Source organism: Cibotium barometz, chromosome 59, assembly GCF_041138505.1.
Source record: "Cibotium barometz isolate CiBa-2024 chromosome 59, ASM4113850v1, whole genome shotgun sequence".
Lineage (NCBI taxonomy): Eukaryota > Viridiplantae > Streptophyta > Polypodiopsida > Cyatheales > Cibotiaceae > Cibotium > Cibotium barometz.
This window is the reverse complement of record NC_141104.1, coordinates 23,941,976-23,966,881: the sequence shown is the minus strand read 5'-3', so window position 1 is coordinate 23,966,881 and position 24,906 is coordinate 23,941,976. Positions and strand designations below refer to the sequence as shown.

Here is a 24,906-nt window from a genome sequence, read left to right as displayed (position 1 = left end):
CGAGCACGTGCCGAAGGGTAATGACCATCCCGTGGCAAGATGACCTCACCCTTCGAACCAAACACAAGAGGCAATTGTTGTTGTGCTTCTTTTGTTAGGCGACTTCTAATAGGATAGCGTTCTACTCTATCCACCCCAAGAGCCCCTGTATGTACCCTGAGAAAGTTGGCCTCTCGGCCTCTCAATCCTGGTCTATTGCTGGGCACCTGAACCCAAAGGGCGACGAGCATATGTATGTAAGGGCCCCTAATGAGTACGCAAAGGCCCCTGCCAAACAGCATCTGAGGAAACCCCCCGCGGGGCAACAAATCGTGTCTTTTTACCACGTACTTCCACCCATGGCTGCTCAACCTCGTTCTGAACATCCACATGTACATCCATGTGCTGGGCATCATGTAAAGGAGCATCATGCTCATCTTCCACGGGCAACTGCCCATCAACGATATCCTTGGTAGCAACTTGTTCTTTCTTAGGACATTCGGAGACAAAGTGGCCCATCTCACCACATTTGAAACAGTGCCTAGCAAATGTATCCCACCTCAATTCATACATTAAAGGTTGCAGCCCAGCCATATTGACACGGCAAATGTGTCGGCCTAGGTCTCCCAGTATCCCACAACATGCATAGACGATTTCGGTTTCTAGATGTCATTCGAGGCACCACCAAGACATCACCGATACCTCGCATGAGACTTGGTAAAACACGCCAAAACATTGGTGGGAATTGTTTCACTTCAACCCAAACTGGGCAAGCCTGGCGCAACATATCTTGGTCCTCTGCCATAGGCTTCCACGGAACCACATGAACCAACTGCCCATCCAAAAAGAGTGGCACCTGCTCCACGACTGCCCTACGGGCTTCCGAAGTGCGAAAAAGTATTTCATAAAAGCCTCTCGGACCATCATAAATCTCCTCAAGTGCCTCAGGCGACACCAAGCGGCCCAACCATGCTCTAAGACGAGGCAACAACGGAATACGCCCAGTAAAGAAGAAGATAGCAGCACGATCATGAAAATCTGCTAGCTGTTGTAGCAATAAAGGAGTCTCCATGCATACATCAACCACACCACCATTATCTACTGCAGCCATTTGCACGCTATTTGCCTTCACATATTCTTGCAGAAGCTCACCAGTGATCTGCAGCAGCAAACGTGCAATCTCCGGAGAAGGTACCTGAGAACTTTCCTCTGCATTCTCTCCAACATTCACCGGAGTGTAGCTTGCATCAACATCAAGCCTTTGACGTTTTTGTTGCTCCGAGGCATCTGAAGCATAACCCACATCCTTCTCGATCATCTCCTCAATAAGATCCATGTTAAGGCTATTGGCAACCATGCCACCAACAGCAGCAGCAGCCGGGTCATCCAAATCCATGTACAAAAGCAAAGAAAACCCGTTCTCTCAAACCCTAATTCAGCACCTGAAAACCCTAATTCAGCACCTGCACACACACGAAGACAAGCCTAGAGGCTATGCAGAAGCAGAGGCAGTAGACAGGAAGAGATCAGCTGCAGAAGAGGAAGATGACAACTAGCAGGAATAAGCGACAACAACAGGAAAAGAACGACGAACAGCACGTACAGAGAACAACCAGCAAGCACAGTCAATGGCGCTCAGCAATTCCAGGCAACTTCCCAATCTGCAGCAGTAACAGGTGACGGCCGAATCCCTCCACACCGACCACAGCAGGAAAAGGCGACATCCTATCAGCGCAGCACATGCACACGCACACACACACGTGCGCATATACAAGGCACACAGGTCGCTGGCAAAGACAGCACACAAGACGCTCGCGAAGACGGCAGACAGGTTGCTGGGGACCTCTCTCAACTCCTCTCTCCCTCTCTCTCTCTCTCTCTCATTTCTGTGTGTGAGCTTCTCCATCCTGCACCTAACCCTAATGTGCAGGTTTGTGTATGTGAGTGTGTGAGTCCAACACCAACACTATGTCCACTCGAGAAAAAAACGCAGCCAAATAAGGGGCTACAATCCTGAAAATTCAAGTCAACCAGTGTCCACACCTCCTATGAGGAAAAACGCTGAAGAGAAGGTACCTTCGGCTCCTACAGATGAAGCCCAAGTGAAGGTAGAGCTACCAGCAAGATCGGTTCAGAAAAAAAAACGCAGCAACCATGGCTGAAAATCTGAAAACACAGAGGTATAAGGGGCTGTAGAATAGGCTGAATATGGAAACGCTGAAGCCTCAAATCAAGAACTCCTGCAAAGAACAATCAGGGGGTGGGAGGGATGGCACAAGATAACCAGAAAGGATAGGCAAAAGGGAGCTCAGAGAGCTCCAAGATCAGGGCTGGGAAATCAAGCCCAAACATGCCAAAAAACGCAGCCTGTTTGGGACAGCTATGTTGCTGTCCAGTCCTGAAAAAAACGCCTGAGAACCCCTAGAAGGTGCCACCAAGAAGGACAAGTATGCTATCCAGAAAAAAACACCCTTGTCAGGCTGCCAAGAAGCTGCAAACTGACGCCCTAAAGAGAGGAAACTGCAGCCCACTGAATGGGTATCAATAACGCAAGCTTCAACGCATGAACACAAAAAACGCAGATCTGTCCATGGGCGAAAAAATGCAGATATGAAGAGGTAGAGGAGGGAGCATCCAACGCTGAAAATCACCGGCGCTCTGATACCATGATAGAATGTGCAGCGGAAGAAGGGAAAGTGGAAACACAGGGGAGAGAGAGAGAGAGAGAGAGAGAGAGGAAACACAGGTGAGAACCTGCTCTCAATATCATCACCAAAAGGGATACATGTCCCAAGCAAGAGGGGAGAACCTCGCAGTTGAGGGACTGCAGCTAGACAAGCAATGAAATATGAGGGAGGCATGCTGGCTATATATACACCTACATGAAGGCAGCTGACTGGAGCTAAAAGTACCTCCACGACTGGGAAAAATACCCGGGAAAAATACCCAGGACCATAAATGGGGAATAAATATAGGTAAAATATATGTGAGGGGTGACCAGCCCCTCTGACTAACATGGTCAGTCCTAAAGGCTAAAATAGGACACCAAATAGGAAGCCAGCAAGTAGGGGATGATGTCTAACAAACTCAACCCCACGTCGCTTTATTCCTGGTTGCATCAATTTGAAGCTTATTTTGCTGTTGTAAGAAAAAATGATACTGACAAAGTGATCTTGGCTAGTTTTGGTATTTAGAAGGCGAGGCCATTCCATGGTGTACTAAGTGGGCTCATGCCCACACCACATTAGGTATGGCAGCTTATGTTTGAGGCGAGTTTGTCTTAGATCTTAAGTGGCGGTTATTACCTTGAGCGACTTGAAGACGAGTTTAGGGGGGGGGGGGTGTCAAAATGCTCAACCAGTCCTATAGTTGCCAGCAAAATTTCAAACTTATGTTTACAATTAGGCATTTCTTCTAAGGACAAGAAAGGGCAGTTTCTTTATGGCCTTGACACGCTAATTGTTGGTCATGTCCGCTCGGCCACTCCCGGCTAGTTAAGGTGTGAACCCAACTTACTCATGGGCATTTTTTCCCTGTGATTGGACACAGCTTTTTTCCCCGTGTGAACACACTTATGTGTGTTGGGCACCTTGCCCTAGGCTTTTACGTACTCCTTGTACTTTGTACAATATTATTATGAGTGAGTACTTTTTCCAGCCACACGCTTCTCTCTCTTTCAAGTTCACTGCACGCTTGAGCTTCTTGTTGTGTTCGTGTGCAGGTTTGCCCCCAAGCCCAACATTGGTATCAGAGCGTGTTGGTTAGGGTTAGGGTTAGGGTTTCCCCATGCTGCCCTCTACTCCTACAGCTTTGGCCTATCGCACAAGAGCCCTTCGAACACACAATCAGCAGCTGCGTGAGAAGTTTCACCTTCAGACTTCGAAGCCTGCTAGTGCCTGCCGTTTGCCATCTCAGAGCTTTTTGAAGCCAGCCAGTGCTTGTCGTCTGCCATCTCAGAGCTCTTCGAAGCTAGCCAGCAAGCCAACGACCTACACCCTGTTGTGCGCTACTGTACCTTCCCATTGCTACTGTTGTGTGCTGCCACTGACGTGCGCCGCCCTGTCCATGCTAGCGCTCTGCCATGCGCTGCCTTGTCCACACCTTCTGCCTGACTTGCCCGACCTGTTGAAGCTGTCAACTGAAGCTGCTCGAAAATTGTGCCGATTGCAACCCAACATTCGAAAACTGTGCCGACTGCTACCCATGATTTAGTATTTCTGCAATTTTTTCAAAAACTCAGAAATTGCTAAAAATTAGCAAATCGACTACATTAATTTTGGGGCTTTTCACCATTCAGCTTGAAATTGCAACATTAACACACATTGGCATTGGTTTCATCAGATTTGGTGCGTAATTGCACTAGAAATTTGGGGATTTTATAAAAATTGACACTATTTGCAAGTCTATTATAGACATTTGCAGTCATTTTGGGTGTTACATGCACATTCACTCGGCATTGGGGCATTTCCCCCAATTTTTCAGTGTTACAGCATTGGTACAGGTGACAAAAACACATTTGGGAAATTTCCCCCAATTTTTCAAAGGTCTCAGCATTGGATTGCTTCGCAGATTTTTTGCTCTCCACTTGATGTGGTTTATGTCTATGTATTAAGCAAACACAGTTGTATACTTGGGTCATATTACAGTTGACGCCTTGACTCAGTTACACTACCTGTTTGTACGCATTCGTGACAGCCATGTCTGGGAATACCAGTGATTTGTTTGGTATGCTCTCCATTGAGGATAAGTTGGATGGCACTAACTATCCTATGTGGGCATATATGATGAAACATGTACTAGTCACAAAGAATTTATGGGTCTATGTATCAGAGGCTGATGTCAGGCCTATTGATCTTGCACGAGCAGTAAGTGCTTCAGGCACTATTGATGCAGGTGATGATGCATCTTCAGGTGGTGCTATATCTTCTGCACCTTTGCCACCCACTCCAGAACAGCTAAGATGGGATGCCAAGGATGCTCAGGCACATGCTTCGATTGCCCTTTCATGCAAAAGGTAGGTTATACCGGACATTCATTCATGCACTTCTACTAAGAAGGTGCATGGGATGTACTTGCTTCTTTGTATCAGGTTCGCAATGAGGCTCATGTTGCCTATCTTCGCAAGAAGATTGAGTTTGAGCATATGGATGAGGGTGATTCAATGGACAAGTTTCTTACCCGCATCAAGGATTTGCGAGAGCAGCTTATCAACATTGATGAGATCATTCAAGATGGTTCACTTGTGTCTACAGTGCTCAGGGTTTGCCAGAATCCTATCAGGGTTTTGCTACTACTCTTCATCTACTCATGAAGGGTAATCCAAACTTGTATACCTTTGATGAGTTGGTGGCTCTCTTATTGCAGGAAGAGCAATCTCGTTCTAACAGGACTACTATGCTTTCTGCTGATCAGGCATTTGGTGCCTTTGATCGAAACAAGGGTAAATCTGGGGCTTCATCTAGTGGTAAGCCTAAGGGTAAGCCTAAGGGCGAACCACCTGCCCATTCAGATTCTACCTCGTCTAAAGAGGGTGACACCAAGAAGAAGAAGAGATGCAACTATTGCAGGAAACCTGGCCATCTCATTGAGGAATGCAAGAAGCGCATTGAGAGTGAAAAGAAAAAGAAGCAGCAAAGTTTGGCTGCTACAGTGGACACTAAGAAGAGGCTAACTTTGCTCATGAGGGCTATGCATTAGTAGTTACATGCAATTTGCCTGCTTCTTGTATGTCTATCCCAGGTGAAGATTGGTACTTTGATAGTGGTGCTTCTAAGCACATCACTTCTTGCAGGGATCTATTTGCCACTTTGCAAAATTCAACTCCAGGTGGCATAGTTATGCGTGCCAATGATGCCTCTTACTCCATTAAAGGCATTGGCAATGTGAAGCTAACAACATGTAATGGGGATAGTTTTACTCTTAGTGACACTTTATATGTACTAGGCATTAAGAAGAATCTCATTTCTAATTCAGCCCTTGCATTATCTGGGTCTAAGGTTCAATTTTCTGACCATTGTTGCTCAGTGTATGACAAAAGAGATTCGGCTTCTCTTATGCTTTCTAGGACATTATGCAGTGGCTTGTATAAACTTGACATGTATGATAGGAGTACTCATTCTCATGATGCTGTGGTTGCATCCACCTCCCGTGTGTTGAGTGACACTGAGTTATGGCATGCTCGGTTTGGCCACTTGAATTTCACATCTCTTGTACGCTTGCAAAAGCAAGGTATGGTGCATGAGCTTCCTCCTATGCAGGTTCCTTTCAAGCATGTATGTGAGGGATGCATTCTTGGAAAGATGCACAAGAATTCCTTTCATAAAGATGGTACTATGAGGGCTGTCCATCCATTACAGCTCATTCCTAGTGATCTTTGTGTTCCCATGAGGGAACCATCTTTTGGAGGACACTTGTACTTCATCACGTTCATTGATGACTACACTTGGTTTTGTTGGGTGTATGGTTTGAAAGTTAAGTCAGGTGCTTTTGCAGCTTTCAAAGACTTTCGTCCCATGGCTGAAAATGCTTGTGGACACAAGCTTGTCACATTGCGTACAGATTGAGGGGGGGAATATTTGTCAAATGAGTTCACATCTTACATGCAATTACATGGTATTTCCCATTAGTGTACTACCCCCTATAATCCTCAACAGAATGGAGTTGCAGAGAGACGTAATCGTACACTTCTGGACATGGCACGTTGCATGCTCAAAAGCAAGGATCTACCCAGTAAGTTTTGGCTTGAGGCCGTTATGTGTGCCAATTATGTGCTTAACCATTGCCCCATTAAAGCCTTGAAATCGATGACTGCCTATGAGGCATGGAATGGCAGGATTCCAGTGGTGCCTCATATGAGAGTCTTTGGGTGTTTGGTATATGTGCATGTGCCCACATAACAAAGACATAAGCTTGATGCAAAGGCAATCAAATGCATTTTCATTGGTTTTAGTACTGAGAGTAAGGGATACAGACTCTATATGCTTAATACAGGCAAGATCATTGTGTCAAGAGATGTTATCTTTGATCAATATGCATCTCAACCACTCCTCTCATGTACAAGACAGCCATCTATTGGGCCGGAAGATGTGTTTGATACTTTGTTGCCTTTATTCAATTCAAATGTGGATAATGTAGAGCCAGTTTCAGCTCATTTACAGCCACCTATGCCTGCTGAAAATCAGCCAAATCAGCAGCTGAACTTGCCCCAAATTGATCCTAAAATGCCTCAGATCGATCGGGATCCCTTGGGTGATGCATTAGGAGAGGAAGATGCAGATACTAGGAAGTCAAAAGCTGTTTCTAGATGGCTGGTTGAGACTTTGCGTGATAGCAAACAGTCTACATTTATGCCAGGTCATACACGTGCTGCTTCTCGCCATGCATCTTCACATTATGTGGATATAGCTCTTGTCGCCACCGCATGTAATGAGGAACCTATTTCTCATGTTGATGCATTGGAGGATGACAATTGGGTCACAGCCATGCGTTCGAAGTTGGACTCCATTGACAAAAATGGTACTTGGGAGTTATGTGACTTGCCTCCTGGCATGTACATCAGTTGGATGTCAAAACTGCCTTCTTGAATGGCGATTTGCAGGAGGATGTTTATGTATCTCAGCCTCCTCGCTTTGTTCAAAAAGGTGCAGAAAGAAAAGTATGCCGTTTACATAAAGCACTATATGGTCTCAAACAGGCTCCTCGTGCTTGGTACCACAAAATGCATTGTCTGAGCACTATGCATTGGCAAGCATGTAAGCATGTCTTTTGCTATCTTAAAGGCACCGCAAACTTTGCCTTGTTCTATGGCAGTTCTTCTACATTATGCTTGCTTGCATTTACAGACAGTCATTGGGCAGGTTGCTATGACACGCGAGTGTCAACCAGTGTGGTAACTGTTTTCTTCTTGGTGACTCATGCATCTCATGGCTCAGTAAGAAACAACCTACAGTGGCCACTTCTAGCTGTGAAGCTGAATACAGAGCACCCTTTACAGCAACTGTGGAATGTGTTTGGCTACGACGCCTATTAGCCGATCTTGGTGTTGGGCAACAATCTCCTACCACCATCTACACTGACAGTCAAAGTGCTTTAGCAGTTGCACGAAACCCAGTTTTTCATGCCCGCACAAAGCATATTGAGGTTCACTATCATTATGTCAGGGAAAGGCTCCATGCAGGAGAGATTGACTTGGCTTATGTGCCTACACATGCCAACATAGCAGATGGGTTTACAAAGCCTCTTTCGAGGGAAAAGTTTGAGCTTACAACCTCTACCAGGGTAGTTTGCTACACCCTATCTCCGTTCACACCATTCGCTTGAGGGGGGTTTGTTGATTATGTCCACCCGGCCACTCCCGGCTAGTTCAAGTGTGAACCCAGCTTACTCACGGGCATTTTTCCCTATGACTAGACACAATTTTTTTCCAATGTGAACACACTTATGTATGTTAGGCACCTTGCCCCAGGCTTTTATGTACTCCTTGTACTTTGTACAATATTATTATGAGTGATTACTTTTTCCAACCACACGCTTTTCTCTCTCTCTCGTTCACTACATGCTTGAGTTTTTGTTGTGTTCGTGTCTAGGTTTGTCCCCAAGCCCAACACTAATCTAGTGGAAGGTGCGTATGTTTCGGCCAGCCACCTTTGAAGATGCACTCTCACTTGCGCAGAGTGCTAAGATGAAGTATAATGGCAGAAAGCCCAAGACTACCTAGCCTTCCAATCCCAAGGCACCCACCTTGGGGGGAAAAGGCCAGAACCAGACGAGGTCTTCCCCAAGACAAAGCATGGGAGCCTTTGGCTCCAAGAACTCAACTAATGCACCCAAGCTTACTCCAAACTAGAAAGCTCAAGCAGGAAAGACCAGTGGGAAACTGGCTCCAAGAACTCAACTAATACACCCAAGCTTACTCCAAACTAGAAAGCTCAAGCAGGAAAGATCGGTGGGAAACTGAGTCAAGAAGAGACAACTCAATAGAAGGAGGAGGATAGGGGGTTTCTTTTGTCACACAAAAGGACACACTTCTAAGGATTGTCCAAAGAAGACTACCACCCCAACCTCCACGGCTTCCGTGGTTAGCCCCGCTCCCACACAGACCCCAACAGTCGCCCCTAGTTCTTCGGACCCCAGTTCTTCGGTTGGTGCAATAATTAGCCGGGAGCTCAAAGATAAGCAGAAGGGCGCCCAAGGCCAAAAGTATGAGCACAACAAACTGCTCAAGACTTTTGGCTACATAGGTGGCCACAGAGTCGTCGTCTTGTTTGACAGCAGCAACACGGAGGATGTGGTAACGGAATAGGCCGCTTAGCGAGCCCGGTTGCTCGATAGACAAGAGTATTGAGGGATTTAGAGAGATGGTATCCACAAGTTGCAAGGCCAAGATGGATCTATAGTTTCGGAACCCCCCATGTGAGAGCCATAGCCACAAACTTCTTTAGATCCCTTCTCACTGGTGCCCCCATATTCTCACACGTGGTGGATGTGCGAGAGCGGATCTGGCGACATATGAGAGAGGTGGTTTCCCCTGTTCTCTAGACCTCCCTACTGACTCCCTTCATAGCTAAGGAGTTCGCAGAGGCCTACAGCACTTCCTAGGGGCGAATGCCCAGGAGCGGACAGGTTTCCAGTCTCCTTGTTTCTTCATCACTAGGATCTCATGGAAGGCGGGCCTAGAGCTGCCTTCAACGAGATTATGACTACGGGTGCCATGCGCGAGAGGCTTTCAGAGGACTTGATACACTTGATTCCCAAAGAGGGTGGTGAAAGATAGGAGATTCAGCAATGGAGACCCATCACCCTCCTTGGGACCGCTTACAAGATTTTGGCCAAGGCCATCAACAGGAGACTACAACCTTGCCTCCCCGACTTGATTCATGATACTTAGTCATGATTTTATTCAGGATTGGAGCATTTGGAACAACATCTTTGATAGAATGTGCAGCGGAAGAAGGGAAAGTGGAAACACAGGTGGGAGAGAGAGAGAGAAAGATGGAGAGGAAACACAGCCACAAACTTCTTTAGATCCCTTCTCACTGGTGCCCCCATATTCTCACACGTGGTGGATGTGTGAGAGCGGATCTGGCGACATATGAGAGAGGTGGTTTCCCCTGTTCTCTAGACCTCCCTACTGACTCCCTTCATAGCTAAGGAGTTCGCAGAGGCCTACAGCACTTCCTAGGGGCGAATGCCCAGGAGCGGACAGGTTTCCAGTCTCCTTGTTTCTTCATCACTAGGATCTCATGGAAGGCGGGCCTAGAGCTGCCTTCAACGAGATTATGACTACGGGTGCCATGCGCGAGAGGCTTTCAGAGGACTTGATACACTTCATTCCCAAAGAGGGTGGTGAAAGATAGGAGATTCAGCAATGGAGACCCATCACCCTCCTTGGGACCGCTTACAAGATTTTGGCCAAGGCCATCAACAGGAGACTACAGCCTTGCCTCCCCGACTTGATTCATGATACTTAGTCATGATTTCATTCAGGATTGGAGCATTTGGGACAACATCTTTGATAGAATGTGCAGCGGAAAAAGGGAAAGTGGAAACACAGGAGGGAGAGAGAGAGAAAGATGGAGAGGAAACACAGGTAAGAACCTGCTCTCAATATCATCATCAAAAGGAATACATGTCCCGAGCAAGAGGGGAGAACCTCGTAAGTGAGGGACTGCAGCTAGACAAGCTAGGGAAGCAATGCAAGCAATAAAATATGAGGGAGGCATGCCGGCTATATATACCTCTACATGAAGGCCGCCGACTAGGGATAAATACCTCCACGACTGGGGAAAATCCCAAGACCATAAAATGGGGAATAAATATGGGTAAAATATGAGTGAGGGGTGACCAGCCCCTCTGACTAACATGGTCAGCCCTAGAGGCTAAAATAGGACACCAAATAGAAAGCCAGCAAGTAGGGGATGATGTCTAACACCCCCTCTCAGCACCGGATGCTGAGCAAACTCCAAGAAGCCAGAGACGCCGTCCTCGATCAAAGATGAAAGACTGCAGAAACAGGTACCAAGAAAGCTCCACAAGCAATCTCCTCAGCAACTCAGCGGCAAAAGCAACAGAACAAGCTACCAAGTACACCGTTCCTCTGGAAGAAAACAACCATATAGGCTGCGACGTGCTGCTCCAAATAATGGTTCCAAACCCAAGTGTAAGAACACTCCCCGAAGTTGAATGTCGTGTATCCAGCCTGGAGAAGGTATGAAAAACCTCAAAACCAACCAAGATCAGATCCTGTATATAATCAATCTTGGGAGAAGCAAACTGCTCCTCACTGGAACCCTCAAAAATAGAGTCAATCTGCTCCAACTCTGTACCAAGAGTAGCCAAATGCTATATAAGAGCATCCTCTGAAAAGGTAAGCATCGCAAGATGTAAAGACTCTGTAGAAAATATGGGGTCCATCTGCTCAAACTCCATAGCATGAGTTGCCCAATTTTGTACATAAGTACACGCCATTGAGGTGGGCATCGCAAGATGAAAGGACTCCACATCCCCTTCTGAAAAATGATACCGTCGGACTGGTACAAGCCCAACCTGATTCTGATCCAAATCCAAAAAACTCTGGAAGTACCACTGTGTCCCAGGCACGGTTAGCAACCACAGATCCAAAGCATCCCACCGGGTCCAAAAAACCATCCTCCAAAACAACAAGCCATCAGAACTGGCAGGGGGAGGGGCATCCTCAGAAGCATCACAAAGAGAGGCAGAGGTAGGCTCCTCACAATGAGGAAGGGAAGCAAGAATATAAACTGCAATGGCAACAAAGTCCTCAAAAGCATCACAGATAGCAGAAGACTGTTCCAGAAGTAGAACCAGATCCCAAGAATCAGCAACAGATAAAAGATCCATGTGAAAGGATCAAACCGCAAAAGGGCAAAACACCCTCCTTGTTCTGCAAACACTGCAAAGAACACAAGCTCGGACAAACTAAACTCTGCTCAGGATCTCTGAAAAGATCACTGCTCTCCTCCAAATAACTGTAAACTCCTGTCAAAGAAGAATGTCTCCACAGATACAACACAGCTCCCGAAACTGATCCCAAGTGAAGTAGCTGGAGAAGGGCCCCCTCTGAGTGTAGAAAACTCCCGTGGGAAGCAAAGCACAGCCAAAACACTGCTATCCAGCAAAAATAGCACTCCACCGCCAACAGAAGGCAAGGAACATGTAGAAACCGGGAAACCGTGTAGGCCAAGAACAAAACACAGGTATAGATGCTCCAAAATCAGCAAAACGCTGACTGAAATCTGAAATTCAGAATCCTCCTCAAGTACCAAACTGCCTCCAAAGCCACAATCCAATCAAGAAACCCCCTCTGCAAGTGATCTCTGTCCACTGGAGAAGAAAACGCAGCCAAACAAGGGCTACAAACCTGAAAATTCAGGCCAACCACTGTCCACACCTCCTATGAGGAAAAACGCTGAAGAGAAGGTACCTTCGGGTCCAACAGATGAAGCCCAGTTGAAGGTAGAGCTACCAGCAAGATCAGTTCAGAAAAAACCGCAGCAACCATGGCTGCAAATCTGAAAACGCAGAGGTATAAGGGGCTGAATATGGAAACGCTGAAGAAATAGGTACACCCAAGCCTCAGATCAGCAAATCAGCATCAGAAACCTGTAGAAGAAGAAAACACAGCAAATATGCTGCTACTGGCCTGTACAAAACAGGCGACCAGCACTAAGGGGGGGTATGAACGCTGAGAACTGCTGCAAACTGCTGTAGACAGCCACCTGAAGAAAAACGCAGCAACCTATGTGCTGCTGCTGCCCTTGCTGAAAACGCAAAAACGCAGGTCTGTCCAGGGGCGGAAAAAACGCAGATATGAAGAGGTATAGGAGGGAGCATCCAACGCTGAAAATCACCGGCGCTCTGATACCATGATAGAATGTGCAGCGGAAGAAGGGAAAGTGGAAACACAGGAGGGAGAGAGAGAGAGAGAAAGATGGAGAGGAAACACAGGTAAGAACCTACTCTCAATATCATCATCAAAAGGAATACATGTCCCGAGCAAGAGGGGAGAACCTCGTAAGTGAGGGACTGCAGCTAGACAAGCTAGGGAAGCAATGCAAGTAGTAAAATATGAGGGAGGCATGCCGGCTATATATACCTCTACATGAAGGCAGCCGACTAGGGATAAATACCTCCACGACCGGGGAAAATCCAAAGACCATAAAATGGGGAATAAATATGGGTAAAATATGAGTGAGGGGTGACCAGCCCCTCTGACTAACATGGTCAGCCCTAGAGGCTAAAATAGGACACCAAATAGGAAGCCAGCAAGTAGGGGATGATGTCTAACAATCTTCACTTTCTGGGAGGCGATTGCTTCGGCCAGGTTGTGCCAGTAGGATCTCATTGTGCTCCTATTGGATTTTGAGAAAGCCTACGATAGAGTTTATTGGGGCTTTCTGGAGGGGACGATGTGCCGGATGGGATTTCCAGAGAAGTGGATCCGTGGTGTTTCAGGACTTTACTTGGCCTCCCACAACCAGGTTCTCATTCAAGGAGCCAGAGGTGACAGGTTTCCCTTCTCTCGTTTGGTCTGGCAAGGCTGCCCTTTAGCACCATACCTTTTTCTGTTTGTAGCCGAGACCATAAGCAGCTTTCTCTCAACTCAGGAGGATTGCGTCTCCCCATCCGCACACACAAGGAGCTGCTAGACTCCGAGTTCGCAGATGATACAACAGCATACTTATCAAGTGACGAGGGGAACCTTCAAAGATTTGCAGAGGCGATAGAGATCTTCTGTCGTGCATCCAGAGCACAGGTCAATTGGCACAAGTCGTGTGGATTTTGGGTTGGCTCTTTGCCCGCCCCAACTACTTGGCATCTAGTTGATGCTTTCCACTGGATCCCAAGGGGCACTCCATTCCGTTATCTTGGATGCCAGGTGGGCATTTCCCCGGTAGTTAACCCCTCTTCTTATGAGCATTCAGAAAAAGCTACTATACTAGAGTTCAGTGAGGCTTTCCTTAGCCAACCGGGTAGTGGTGGCAAACCAAGTTCTTCTTGCCACCATGTGGTATTATGGTATATCGCTTCTTGTTGGGCCTTCTCACGGGCTTGCATTGGTCAAGTTCAGCGGTTGATCCACAACTTTCTGAGGGCTGGCAGCGCCAGGAGGCCTGCCCGGGCCAAGGTGGCCTGGAGAGTGATTATATAGTCATGCCACAGAGGAGGCCTGCGCATCATGACCCTGCCATATAGAGCCGTGCCCTTCTAAGCAAGCTAATTGTTAGGCCTTCTTCCAGGGGCAAGCGAGCCTTGGAAGGACTTCCTCCTCGCCAAGATTTCAGCCCGTACACTGAGTCTAGGGGACCCTTGGCCACAAACCACTAGATGGATCTTCATGGGGATGTGGGCTCGTGGCTTTAGCCCAGCTTTTGAGGACAGATTTGCAGCCAATTTATTACAACTTGGGATCATCTCAGGCCGACCCTTCAACAGTCTATTCCACCCATGACCTGGAACCCCTGATCCGTCTACCTGTTGGTCACATGTTAGGGACTCACCCATACGTATCCTGGGGAGCTTTGAGCACGGGCCCTACTAGGTCCCTTGGAGATTGGCTCCCAAAAGACAGCTACACCCAGCGGTCCAAGACAGGGGCCTGACTGGGATTCGGGGCAGGGACAGACTCATCCTCGACATCGACTCTGCCATCCCTCTGGAGTGGCTGACCCAGATCCTCGACCCTATCACGCATGATATTCTCTTCGTAGTTCATGGTGCGAATGAGAGCTCCGCCTTGCTCACCTTTTCAATCGGACCTCATGGCATATTAGTGAGAGCAAAGCCCCCTCTGGAGGACTTCAGGGGATGCATGTTACAGAGGGTTAGGGTGATCGGATTCCATGCACATGAGTGGCACATTGACCCATCACTAGCCAAGGTGGCCAGGGAGAGACTCGCGTTTATGGATTTGGAAGAGCCAGCCCATCACGCGCCTCCAGTGGGACCCTGGGAAGTGGACTTGGTGTGATCCGGCAGACAAGGAGGAGACTCCGGGTACCCCATTTTTTGCATACACCGCACGGCTTGGCTGTAGGATCGAGATGCCCGAGGTCGAGAGCACTCCGGCAGCAGCAAAACACTGGCAGTCCCACGGCCTCTCACCGTGAGTTCTCTTAGATTTCTGGAAGCGGCCCTGGGACAGTTTTCGACCTCAAAAGATCACTCTCTTTTTGTGGCTACTGGGTCCTGTCACATAGGAATTTGGTGGTAGACACGTGTTGACCATTGGAGGTAGACCAGCATCATGTCCGAGATGTGGCCATCCCCTGGAGTCTTAGCGACATTGCCTTTGGGATTGCCCAAAGGCTCAACACATTTGGCAATGGATTCTTCGCATCTTCACTATGGACACGACCTCTTCCCATACTATTACATGGGGCCCTGTTGCTTGGGCCACTAAGGCCGAGGTTGTCATGGCTTACAAGAAGGAAGGTGGGGGACTAGCCCTTCACCTCTCTCACCTTCGCATCCCGGTACTGCTAGTTCCAGCCCTATCGACTGGTCAGACTGGACTCTCGGTTCGAGCCAGAGATGGGAGATTTGTAGCAGCAGAGCCACATTGGAGAGCTCGATGCAACGAAGCCATCGAAGGCACCCACACTCCACCTGCGAAGTCTATCAGGAGCATCTAGCTCCACGTCATTCATACCCTCTGTGGCCAGTGGGGGAAGCTTCAGGGTGGTTCTGACCGTATGAGGAAGTGTCGAGAAGCCTTCTTGAGGCTCTAGCGACTTGGCTCTTTTCTCACAGATAGTGGTGGTGAGCCCACTTGACACTATAGACCACCTACGTGGTTTCATCCCCCCCCCCCATTGTATGAGATAGCCTTCTCCTCATAGAGCGGCCAGCTGGAGGAGAAGTGCATCCTTCCTACCCTTTTTTCTTCATTCTTTGATCCTCGCTCTATACTCAAAGGTGAGTTTATACTTAGCCTTTTAAGACTGTCTTCTATTAGCTAACAGAAGGGTCTTGTTTTCGAAAAAAATAAAAATAAAAATTGTAGGATTGGGGATATAGAGACAATGGAGCACATGGGACCTCATCTCATAGGGCAACTATTTCAGGACTCTCAACCAACCCTTCGACACAGCCAAAGTCCATTTGGTGTATCAATATACACAAAAGATGTTTGCTAAGTGGAGGGCCAACAATCCAAAACGCACCAGAGGGTGGATGGAAATCCACCAACCCAAGGTTTTGAAAAGCCACAAATCATATGGGAAAGCAACCCGAGTCTGGAAGAAGCCCTATCTCTTAAACAATCCTGAGATGTGGGAACCATACACAAACGTGCCTAGGGAAGTCCGCATCGACCCAATGTTCATGCCCATCAACAAGCGAAGGCGGTCCTGGTGCAAGTTCTTGAAAATGGATAGCAAGGGCCTCTCCTAGTACCTACAGCTTTCCTTACTTCAAACGGCACATGCCACTTACCACAGCCGAGATGCGGCTCGCACAAAGAATTTCGATGACATTTACTACACCAAGGTCCCCGACCTGGCCATAGTAGCCACTTTCCACGTTTGTCTTATCGCTTATTCTAAGATATTAGGAAAGTTGTCACAATTCTTTCAGCGTCCTAATACGAGATTCTTCTGTGATGGAGTGAGACTAAAGCTGAGATATAAGAAAATCACATGGATTAATGCTAGATTAAGGAGATCATCTCATACAAAGAGCCATGATGCCTAAGTGAGTTAACCTCTCACCAAGAGGATGGAAATAGCTTTCCATAAGCCTATGGTAGCCAAAGGCTCCAAGAACATACCAAGAGGTATCAAATGTCCCAAAAGAGATAATGTCAAAAGATCATAAAAGGGTACAACTGATAGCCCATGAGCCCCTTATATACTTGAGCCCATGACCATGATCCTAGACCTAATATAAAAGTTGTTGCTTCATTACAAACCATCCCCTCCTATAATGATTTCGTCCTCGAAATCAAAGGGTGGTTGTGCACAAAAGACACATCCAGAAGGCTATATACAAAAGCCAAAAATCACATCCAAAAACTAAATGTCAACATCATCATCAAGGGCATATGACCCCTCCTGGATCAAATGAAAAGAAATGTAGTGCAATGCCAAAGATGAGACCAACAATGCGTCCTCTCTAAGTCAAATGCCCCCAAGGTCAATGGAAAAGATAACAAACTTCCGTCGATGATGAAGCTAATCATGCAACCACCTGGATTGAAGGGAAATCTGAACCATCTAAACTCCAAAAGAATAGCCCTCCAACCACCTGGATCAAATGGTAAATATGGAAGACCTATGTCAATAATGAGGCTAGCCCAAAATCCTCCTGGGTCGAAGGGAATGCTAACAACTAGCCCATCCTCACAGTCGTAATGTGAGTCCAACACTGAAGACATCCATACAATGAGCTCAAAACTCGTGGCCAGAATGTCGACACAAAAGAACCATCGTGCAGGCCAAGACTAGGATGTGCTGCAGGTGCATCTGAATGTCGAGCCACGTAGTCGAAAACCATATACTACAAATAGCAAATGATGCACCCAAAGGTAAATGTCGTGGCTCCATAAAACATACGGTCGTGTCAATAATCACAGGAACCAAACGCACATAGCTCATACAACATCCCCACTAACGTCTTCAGTGCACAATAGTGGGTGTAGAACTTGGTATCAATACATGCTCCCACACACACACACACACCCCATGTGCGCGCGCGCGCACACACACACACACGAGCATACATTCATACAAAGGTCTTTGTACTGAGTTTCTGTCAGAGCTCCAGAGATGTAGGGCAGACTCAACCATAATGAAGCCTAGCACTAAGGATCATAACAAATAGAAAGGATTATTACAACAAAAAGGTAATTGATAGGGCATTTGCACCACTAAAGATAGAAACACTTAACACAATATCAACTGCCTGCAACTTCGATAGAGAAGCTACGGTTCATGATATTCATATGACTCACACCTCAAACCCATTACCCAATCCCACCATTCACATTCCACCCACTCCAGATAAATCCTCATCTCACTTGGTTTCATACATAAAGAGGATAGAGGGATAAAGGTTTACTGAAGACTATTGTAGTCTCTCTATTTGGCTCCATTCTATCTAGAGGGATCCATCACCTAAAAGATTCAACATACATCACCAGTGGGAGCCAGTCTGCTCTCTCTTGTGCCACTTCACCGTAGCAGACTCCACACTCATACTTAACCCCCCTTTATGCTAAAATGCTTTTGGTACCATATGGTAAATTTTGTACCTTTCAGTACTCTCCTAAGAGGTGAAAGCTTCGAGTGCATCGCATACAATATATGCTCTCCAGTCTTCATCCTACTAACTAGCTGACTTAGATCCTACTAACAAACTGTCCTGCACGAGAATCAAAATCTCATTGCTCCTCCCTTCTCCATCAGACATTCCTGAGGCACTTTCTGGGGAAATTGACCAGGCAAACAGGGTTCAAATCTTGTGTCGCTGTCATTTCCAGGATGTAAGGCAACTTTCAAAACCGACCTGCAGGCAGACCTCGATCACATTCCTGTCATTTGCAGAATCTGACCTGGCAAGTAGACCCCTCGCTGCTGTCATTTGCAGAATCTAAAGTAGCAAGCAGACCCTCGATCTTCACGTTGCTGTCATTTGCAGAATCTGAAATGGCTCCTTGTTTTTTGCTCGCATACAGCCTGCTCCCAGCATCCATGACAGCCTCTCAATGACCTTTCCCTACACATCCTTGCTTCCAAACCCTCCCCTTATTTTTCTCTCTAGTTCGCCATGATGATAGCTCTTCTTGCCATATATTTTGGTATCACTAGAAGATAATCCCAAAGACCAATTATTTTCTGTCAGCAGCACAAGGTCATCCTACACAGCCGTATGTTCAGAAATCGTGACACAGAAGTAAGGTGCGTTGCTTTGCCTCGGTAATCCTTTTGGTACCAAATACCTTTCTCTTGGAAAAAAGATCTCTGTGCTTATATTCCTGCCTGTCTGTTACGGTAAGTCTCTCTCACAAAACATCATGATACACACACACACACACACACACTCAGTCATGCGGCAAAAGCATGCATCCGTATTGATTTCAAAACTACCTAGACCAAGACATTTCAGATGTGAAGAACATCAACAGTTGAGTCCACTGGACAAGCTTTGTACCCACGTTGGAGCTCGACAATTCAGTTTACTGCCTTCTGCAGGTGTACTCAAAATGTCGATGTGAAGCTAACCTCGCCGTTGAGTTCTGTTGCGAGAACACAATGAAAAGTTAAATTTGATCGTTGGACTCTCTCTGTGCATCGCGAATGGTTTTGGAAAGGGAAAGAGGGTGGGTGGAACCAACACTTTCACTATTCATTTAATTATTATAACCCCTACCCTTTGCTATTCCATTTCACGTGACACCTTATCAAATTCAATCAAACGAGTTTGAGGATAACATTTGATAATGGCAAGTATCACAAATTTACGATCCATTCAATGGATTTTAACAATGGTCGAGTTGCATTTCTATTTGAAAAAGTCCATTAAGGGACACCCCATATAACTTTTGCATTGTATAATTTATTTTTTTTAACCTATGGAAGAGAAAGAGACACACACACACACACATACATCAAAGTCGTATGAACAAGTGGTTAGACCCACTATATAATTTAGGTAGCCTATTCATGACAAAACCCCACATCCCCATCCCAAGTGGCAACCTCGCCACTTGGGGGGAGGTGGGGGTTTTGTTTTCTTCAATTTTTTCCATTTTATCTATTTATTTTTAAACCTCTCTCTCTCTCTCTCTCTCTCTCTCTCTCTCTCTCTCTCACCCGAGTTCAAGTCCCACTGTTGGTCGTATATGCCCTTGTGTTGCATTCTACCGACATTAATACCTCTCTCCAGTAGTGTGTGTGTAATACAAGAGGACCCTCGCACTACCTTTCTGCCACCCATAAGTGGGGCAGATTGGCTAGTACGAGGGCCCTTATAATGGCCATGATCCACCCGAGTTCAAGTCCCATTGTTGGTCGTATATGCCCTTGTGTTGCATTCTACCAACGTTAATCTCTCTCTCTCTCTCTCTCTCTCTCTCTCTCTCTCTCTCTCTCTCTCTCTCTCTCTCTCTCTCTCTCTCTCTCTCTCGTGTCCTTGTTCTCAGCCCTATCCTGCTTTCGTCCTCTCCCATTCTTTCTCTTGTGTTCTCTCTCCCAGCCCTCCCCATTTTCGCCTCTCCCTTCTCCCGCATTCTCTGTCTTAGCCCAACCTTAAACCCTCTCCTACTTTTGTAGGGAAAAGCTTTTTGTCTCACGCATTCTCTCTCCTAGCCCTAACCTTAAACCCTCTCCCACTTTCGCCCTCTCCTATACACACGCACACACACACACACACATACATACATACATACATACATACATACATACATACATACATACATACATACATACATACATACATACATATATATATATATATATATATATATATATATATATATATATATATATATAGAGAGAGAGAGAGAGAGAGAGAGAGAGAGAGAGAGAGAACTCTCGCCTAACACAACCACACAGGGAACGTAGGGTGGGTGGGCGACCTAGTTAGATTTTCTTAGAGGAAAAGACAATCATCAACATCCTTACACTTGTTGAGGCCATATACATCAAAGGATAACACCAACATTATCATCTCTATATCTAGATGAAAAGGCTTGGAAAGCCTAAGAGAGAGAGAGAGAGAGAGAGAGAGAGAGATGCCTTGTTTAAGCTAGCCTAAGAGAGGGAGGGAGAAACGCATCGTAGTTCGATAGGGAGACAAGCATCATAGTGCGATAGGGAGAAGCATGCGACCTAACACACGTACAAAATGTGTCCAAGAATTCTTTTTTTCTTTTTTTTTTAATTCACATGACAGAGCACCTACATATGCATTATATTCTGTCCCCATTGGATACTCAAGATCACCATGATTGACCATGATGGCCAAATATATGGAAGAAGATTGCTATAATGAAGTTACTAATGAAGGCACCATTCTTCTTCTTTTTTTCCATGAGTACTTGGTATGACATTGATTAAAGTAGACATACCAATAAAAGGTTACAGTAGTCCACCCAAGGTACAAGAATGGAAAATATATATTAGCTCTCTCATGTTTGAATGGAAAATATAAATTAGCTCTCTCATGATTAAATGAGAATCTATCCATGAAATAATATTTGGAAAACAAATATTCCCATTGACGTGCAAGTGCTTCCACCATAACTTGTATTTTTATAAATATTGTTACAAAAGCAAGAATTAACAAATCCACAATACAACAAATGCAAGTTTATATCTCTTTATGCTCTATCAATCATGTAAATCTCATTAAAATAATCAATTTGAAGTATGTTGAATTGATTGCGCGCCTACTATTGCTTTTTTAGAAGCTGCATTTTACCTTTTTTACAAAGCTTATTTATCCCACTTCCAATCCCCAACCAAGCTCAATACTTATGAGAAAGTAGATCTCAATGTCATCTACGAATTTGTAGAAGAAATCATAGTAAAATTCCTGATTGTTGAGAGTAGCAAGCCCTTCTTTGAATGTTAATTTTTGCTACCCATAAATTACAACAACCACTATTAAGCTTGATTCTCATTAATCATAAGGAATTTTGAGCCAAAAATTCATGAGGAGCTTAGCAATAACATATATCGTCATCTATAGTAGTTTACACAGATCTTTCTTTTTTAGAGAAATTATATTTTTCCTATTGGATGTTTTGGAGAAAATAACATAGATGGGAATTTTAAGCACTAACATAAGCTCTAATAACATGCTAAAATTCTGAGTGGGAGGAGGTGTAAGAGCTCTTGAATTAAATTAGAAGCCATTGAGAACTCTTGAAATAATAGTGGGAGGAGGTGTGAGAGGAGTGGAAAGAAGCTAGAAATATATTACATGAATACTCAAAAAGTACTTTCTTACTTTATTTCTTAATAAAAGAATTACATATGTATAGCCTTAGAAAAAGGTATCTTTCCTCTTATATTCAAGCCCTATATCTTTGCTCCTATATCTAAGCCTTGTAATTTATGAATGTACACCACCTCTTTTATGATTTCTTAGTCACGCCAACCAATACATGACTCATACCAACTAAAACTAATTTCCTCTTATATTCAAGCCCTATATCTTTGCTCCTATATCTACCCTATATTCAAGCCCTATATTTAAACTAATTTCCTCTTATATTCAAGCCCTATATTCAAACTAAAGAAGCTAGAAATATATTACATGAATACTCAAAAAGTACTTTCTTGCTTTATTTCTTAATAAAAGAATTACATATGTATAGCCTTAGAAAAAGGTATCTTTCCTCTTATATTCAAGCCCTATATCTTTGCTCCTATATCTAAGCCTTGTAATTTCTGAATGTACACCACCTCTTTTATGATTTCTTAGTCACGCCAACCAATACATGACTCATACCAACTAAATAAACTAATTTCCTCTTATATTCAAGCCCTATATCTTTGCTCCTATATCTAAGCCTTGTAATTTCTGAATGTACACCACCTCTTTTATGATTTCTTAGTCATGCCAACCAATACATGACTCATACCAACTAAATAAACTAATTTCTTCTAAATCTAAGGTTTCACACATTTAAGCCATCAACTAAGGTTGTAGCATAATAAAATGTACCTTAACTCATACAAATGTGAGATCACACATTTTAACACTTGGCACTTGTTATCAAAATCACAAAACAAGATATGGTGACTAAAATATATTGTGTACCTTTTACAATACAAAAAGGGATAAACCAATTGTTTCTAAATCTAAGGTTTCAAATTTGAGCCATCACCTAAGTTGTAACATTATAAAATGTACCTTAACTCACACAAAAATGAGATCACACATTTTAACACTTGGCACTTGCTATCAAAATCACAAAATAAAGCAAGATCAAATATGGTGTGATTAATTTAGATGATGTACCTTTTACAGTACAAAAATGCCAAACCTCAAGAATCCAAGAACTATCATGCTAAAAAGTAAACTAAAATTATGAGTTCATTTCAAGTCAACCAACGTTTAAAAGATTAGATCAAAGTATGTGTGCTAAAACTATGAGTTCTATTCAAGTCGACCAACGTTTCAAAGGTTAGATTAAAGTATGTGTGCTTTACATAAAGAACTTGAAGGCTTTTACAACACACACACACACACACACATATTCACACCTATATATACACTTGAACGTTGGTGATTACCAAAAATTAGACTTTTCTTGTCTAAAAGAGTACATTAATTGTTGCTCAAAGTGAAAGGCAATTCTTAAAAAAAATTATGACCAATAGACTATCACATCTAAGTTATAGATATGAAGTTAAGCATATCTAAATAAAATATATCTATGAATAAGACCAATAGATAATAGTACATCTAAGTTATAGACACACAATTAAGCATATCTCAAACTAGCTTGTCTTAAATAAAATATAAAACAACAGCACTAGTAGATGTACGTCACTCTTAGCCAAGTTAAAGGAATTGAGCTCCCAAAAATACTTTTGAAAGCCAAGTATTTTAGGGTCCAAACTTTACATGTATATCAACAAACCATAATGCCATTATAACATAAGAGATACAAATGTAGAGAAAAGTAATTTTGAGCATTTATAATTCTTTATTATATTACTATAGTGAAAGGTTAATAGTTTTATAAAGCATTGCACGATAGCATCAGTCCGTTCTCATTGATTGGATTTATACAACTTAGATAACACATGTAATCGCTATTGTTTATACAATAGCATCATTCCATTCTCATTGATTGGATTTATACAACTTAGCTAACACATGGAATCGCTATTGTTTATACAATAGCATCATTCCATTATCATTGATTGGATTTATACAACTTAGCTAACACATGGAATTGCTATTGTTTACACTTGTATCAATTAGACCATCAATAAACTTCAAAGAATAGTGTATGTACAAAGCATTTCTATGCTAAACATATATATCGTTTGCACCATTAAGTGAGAAGAGAACTACTCCTCTGTATATTTGTCGTTCAAGAGGAAGTCACACCTCTTACCCTTCCTTTAACAATAGTCTTGTAATTGAGCCACTTTGTGGCTTTGAGCCACAAAATTGGCTTCAAGGGTGTTGTCATGGATTCACTTAATTTCATAAGAATTATTGATTATTTTCTTGTCAAATTTGATATGTTGTAGTAGACACATGTAACAAGACCATATTCAAATTTTGAGGCTAGATGGTTTTCCACCAAAAAGTGGCATAACGTTTCAAAAGAGCATTATTTGGAAATTTTGAGAGGGAAAGTGTTTTGGGAGAAGGAAGTTTTGAGGGAATGGGAACTTTAAAAAAATGGATAAATGGTTATAGTCGAAGGTGATATGGAGGGAGCCAATGTGGTTGTTGGTAGGTGGAGGAGGAGGAAATCACATATATTATTAGTTGGCAATGGAGTAAATTGTGGGTAGGAGTGTTGAGTTGTTGCGTTAATTAGACGTATAGGATTAGGGTGCCCCAAAAATATATAAGGGTGGAGATTATCTCACCTACCTTTTGTTTTAAAAGTTCTCATGCATGCTAGAGTCGAGTGCCTCCCTCCAATGGAGCTCATTTTCTTACTAGACGCCATTAGGTTTTCCAAATCTACAAACACTTCAATGTAGGCTGAAGTTATGAAGAAAGGGCTTGAGCGGAAGGTGATTGTATACATAATTGCCATTATATATATACATATATATAATAATTACCACTCAAGCTTTATACACACACACACACACATATATATATATGTATATAATTCTCATTTTAAAGCCTAATTCCCACTTAAGCTTATATATATATATAATTACCATTTTTAGCTTAATTATCACTTAATCCAATGCAGGGTAT

General features: G+C 44.2%; 1 protein-coding gene across 7 annotated transcripts in view; it reads right to left on the bottom strand.

Moving 5' to 3' along the window:
* Positions 1–19,333, bottom strand: part of TZP (zinc knuckle (CCHC-type) family protein) — a 48,575-nt gene extending 29,242 nt beyond the window's left edge. For 4 of the 7 annotated variants that reach the window (XR_015265110.1, XM_086793040.1, XM_086793039.1 and 1 more), the window contains exon 1: positions 19,154–19,317. The gene's annotated coding sequence lies outside the window, so the exon portion shown is untranslated. Of the gene's footprint in view, positions 1–19,085 lie in introns of all 7 variants that reach the window. The other 3 variants (XM_086793036.1, XM_086793038.1, XM_086793037.1) reach the window with 3 other exon arrangements.
* Positions 19,334–24,906: the final 5,573 nt, after the last annotated feature.